This window comes from Canis lupus, chromosome 22 (genome assembly GCF_011100685.1).
Source record: "Canis lupus familiaris isolate Mischka breed German Shepherd chromosome 22, alternate assembly UU_Cfam_GSD_1.0, whole genome shotgun sequence".
Taxonomy (NCBI): domain Eukaryota; kingdom Metazoa; phylum Chordata; class Mammalia; order Carnivora; family Canidae; genus Canis; species Canis lupus.
In genome coordinates this window covers 2,709,040-2,713,959 of record NC_049243.1, presented here as the reverse complement: position 1 = coordinate 2,713,959, position 4,920 = coordinate 2,709,040, and positions in this window count along the sequence as shown.

The window sequence follows — 4,920 nt, the reverse complement described above, 5'->3', positions numbered from 1 at the left end:
CACCACTGCCTCCCATTAGCCAAATCCAGTCATAAACCAGTGGACAAGAAAGCCTGGGAGATGCGGCCTTCAGGGGTCAGCCTCTGTGATACAGAGCAGGACAGAGAAGAAAAAGACAAGCCAGGCAAGGACACACTCAAGCCATGTGTCCTGGTCGGCCCCTATGAGCCCCCTAAATAGCTTGCAAGGGAAGAGACTCTCCTGAAGACAGACAAGGACACAGACTGGAAGTTTCTCCTGTGACATAACATCATTTTCCAATAAATTGGCCTCAAATGGAATTCTACAGCCTACGAGAGGACTTCTATGAACAGTTTGTCTTCTCTAAATGTACAGATTGTCTTTATCGTGCTTCTTTGAAAGTCAGCTGCCCGTGGTTTCATATTATATAATGGTTTATTTGCCAAATAAATATGCAAGAGCCCTTTAAAACTATCAATTACAATAACTGTATTTTCCAAAGCATGAGGTCTTTCGGAGGAATTTTGCATCTCTTCAGGATTTAAAATAATCGAGAATATTCAAAATATAAGAATTCTCAAGGACAAGGGGACAAAATATTGAAATCATACAGTTCTTGAAAATTTTAAATTTAAGATCCTTGTTCCAATATTACATTTGCTCCCAAATTCTAAGTAGAACAAATGATTATAGGAAAATGCATTGCGATCCAGCTCAACACACCAAAACACATCTCTATCTCCTACAAAACTTGCAATGGAATCGCTTCATCCGTGTACAGATTACTTTTGGAACTGAAGATCCAGGTAGATAAGGAAAGATTCACCTTAAACAAACACTATCTTCATTTATATATGAGGAAACGGGTTAAAAAATAAGTATCATCATGTGAATAGCCTTGTCTTTTGTTGTAGACTAATCTGGTCCTAAAAAGGGTGCTCAAAAACCAGGTCAGAGGGCTAATAATTTTCAAGTCAAGTCTTCAAGTCAAGTCATAATTTGAGGTACTGTTAGAAGGTTTCACTTTTGAGTCAACAGCTGCAGATTCTTGGACTTCTGTCTAGATGGGCATTTCCCTCCTTTTCCCCTGGGTCTGGATTCAACTCTGAACACTCGGGATCCCCTTGGCCATTGAAAGTTCTAAACTTCTCAGATTACTGTTTGATTTGTTTCCTCTGGTTTGGCCCCAGTCATGGCTTTATACTCTTGATTGATTGTACCAATTTCATCTCCTTCCTCTCATTCCGACAAACCTCTTTGTCCCTAAGTGAGATTCTAGCCCCTACCCCTCCTGGCTTGACCCACCCTACCCCACTGTCCCCACAATCAGATGTCTTGTAATCTGCACAAGTTCAGATAACTTTTCAAGCAAGGGGTGACAATGGGCACTGTCATGTGACATAGCCAACCACCTAGTGGTGACTGCTCAAAACCCACTTTTGGAAAGTATTCTGAGGCTACACTGCAATGTATATAAATTGAGTTCTGGACCCATTGCCACTTGATGTGGGGGAGGGGGTCCCCACACCTCCAACAAGCCATGCTCCAGACACATACAATTCAACCAAATCCTGATACTGTCTACCCAGGGATGGCATTAGATTCCACAGGTTAAGGGCTCAGTCCTACAAAACTGCCCTGCCCCCATGTACTTCAGATGCCAATTGCAAGGCCAGGTTGCTACCAGTGCTTCTGACCAGCCAACTACAGATTAGAGGTTCCCAAGACCCCCTCTTCAGGTTCCATTAATTTACCAGAGCAGCTCATAGAACTCAAGAAACATTTTACTTACTAGATAGCCAATTTATTATAAAAGGATACAACTCAGAAAAGCCCAAAGGAGCAGATGCACAGGGAAGGCTTGGGAAAAAAGGGAGGAGCTTTCACACTCTGGATGAATTGCTGTCCCAGCACTTCCATTTATATGTTCACCAACCTGGAAGCTCTTCAAACCCTGTCTTTTTGGGGGTTTATGGAGACTTCACTGCATAGACTTGGTTGAGGCAATCCTTGGCCTTTGATGTTTGAACTCAGTCTCCAGCTCCTTTCCCCTCCCAGAAGGTTGGCGGTCAGAGAATGGGACTGAAAATTCCAACCCTCTAATCACATGGCTCCTTCTCCTGGTCACCAGCTCCCATCCTTAGGTGGGGTCCAAAAGTCACCTCATTAACATAACAAATGACATGTTTGTTGGTCTTATCACATAGGAAATTCCAAGGATTTTAGGAGTCCTGTGCCAGAAATGGGGAGGAAGACCAAATACATATTTCTCATTATAAATCACATCAAGGCATACCAGGATTGGCAAGATCTGCTGTGCAAAAGGTAGTTTTAAGAATAATGATGACGCCACCAAGAGCTTCTGAGGTTTGAAGGCTTGCTGTGCCGTAGGCCTTGGGCACAAGCACTTTGCTTGCACTCTTATTTAATCCTCACGATGAAGAAAGTGAGGCTCTAAATGCCTAACTTAGCAACTTTGTAAGGTCACGCTGTAAGGGGCAAACCTGAGACTTGAATTCAAATCAAGATCCCTAGCTGTTAGGTCAAACACATAGTGATATTCTAAGACACTGGGGGTGCCTGTTCCTATGAATGGGGTTGGGAGGATCCTTATCACTCATCCCATATATAGTCATCAGTAAACCATGCGTTCATGAATTGAAATCCACTTATTCAGAGCTATAACGAAACCGAGGGGATAAAAATCAGGAGCTATAACATTTAACCAATGTGTTGGGGCTTTGAAAGAGAGTTTAATGGAAAGATACAGTAAGAGGGGCACCTGGGTGGCTCAGTTGGCTAAGCGTCTGACTCTTGATTTTGGCTCAGGTCATGAGATTGAGTGCCACCTGTGGCTCACTCAGAGCAGAGCCTGCTTCCGATTCTCTCTCTCCCTCTCCTCCGTCCCTCCATCCCACTCCTGCTCACTCTCTCGAAAAGAAAAGAAAGAGACATGGTAAGAAAGATTAAGAGAGAGTAGCTGACACCCTTATTTAGATGCAAATGGGGGAAAATGGAATAGAAAGAAATCAGAGACTGAGAAAAACCATGAGAGACTCTTAATGATGGGAAAGAAACTGAGGGTTACTGGAGGGGAGGTGGGGGGGCGGATAGGGTAACCGGGTGAAGGGCATGATGTGATGAGCACTGGGTAGTATATGCAACTGATGAAGTACTGACCTCTACAACTGAAACTAATGATGTACTATATGTCAGCTAATTGAATTTAAGTTTAAAAAAATTAAAGGCAGGGATCCCTGCGTGGCGCAGTGGTTTGGCGCCTGCCTTTGGCCCGGGGCGCGATCCTGGAGACCCGGGATCGAATCCCACGTCGGGCTCCCGGTGCATGGAGCCTGCTTCTCCCTCTGCCTGTGTCTCCGCCTCTCTCTCTCCCTCAATGTGTGACTATCATAAATAAATAAATAAAAATTTAAGGCAAGTGTTGAGAACAGAGCACTCATTTTATTCCCTCATTCACTGTACCACGTGTTGGACACACTGAGGTCCTAAAACTTGTGAAGCTTCCCTACTTTGGATCCAGTGTTCTCTAGGAGAGAAGAATGGCAAAGGAGCTTCAACTTACAACTTATTATCTGCTTACCATCCAGAGATTTCTCTAGCTCTACTCAAACTTTGCAGCACCACGTGATGGCACCCAGCCAAGAAAATCTCAACAGAGCCCAGAATGGGTAAAAAAGGGTACAAAATCCAGGTCTGGTTCCACACACTCAGCTGTGCGCTCTGGGGATAACTCTGTCAGTCTTGGAGGAAGGGTACCTTTCTTCTAATTGGCTCACCCAGGAGGCGTATGTGTTTTGAAGTCAGGTGATAGCTAGCTACTGCCCTGCTTGGATACTCATTTTTTTTGTTTGCCTCACCAGATGAGATTTGCGTCTATCCCATAGTTCCTTAAAGCTCTCTCTGGGAATGGGATGAGCTAGAGATGTGGTTTGTTTGTGTTGTTACTTTGATTATTTATTAACAGCCTCAGTAAAGAAAAACCTTGGTGAAATTTCTGGAAATCCTATTGATGTCTCTGAAAAATACATTAAATGGTTACAGATAGGTCAAAAAGATAAGTCGATAGATTCCTAACAGAATTAGAAAGAAACAAGGAAATTTTTGAGTAACGATTTATCTACTCAAGATTACAAAACCCCAGAGAGAGAACCACTCTCCACTACAGAGATACGCGTCAACATCTAACAGCCTTCTTAACAGCAATGCTGTAAACTACGTCTAGGTCATAGTACCCCACTAAAAAAATTTTGCAAATAGTTGTGGAGCTTCTATCATATTCAAGGCTGTATGTACCAGGAACACAGAAAGTCAACAGTCAGCCTAACAGAGATGTGGCCTCACAGTGGACACTCAATAACCATATGAATCCATGACCCAGGTCCTGTTTTAGTCTTTAAAGACACTCATCATATTGCTTTGTTCAAGAGGATATTTATTGATTTTGATTGATTGGATCCTTCCTTGCATAATATCCAGTTGAAGTCTAATTACCCTACTCAATAAATATTAATTGCCCTAAACTATCAAATAACAACATTTCATCATCCTAAAAGGCACCCAGATATGGTACTGAAATGTTTAAAAACAGAGACAGATGGCTCAACATATTTATTTGATAAGGAGGAACTATCCTTCTCTCTCTCTCCTTGCTGGTCTTTTATCTCATCACCATAGGAATATGGAATACTGTGCTTGGGACCAGCTCAACTCCATTTCCCCTGCACTGTACTCCCAAGTCCACAAAAACACACACCAAAAAAGCCCCTAGGTCATGGTAGGGGCAACACTGGTTCTGCAGGAAGGACTCTCAGAAGCCACACCCAACACTGCACAGGACAGACAGGCTGGAGTGAGGTTCATCAGATTTCCACTGGGCTGGTTTAGTTTTAACTTATTTTACTACCACTCAGTCAGCCTACTACTTTTTGGCCTGATACT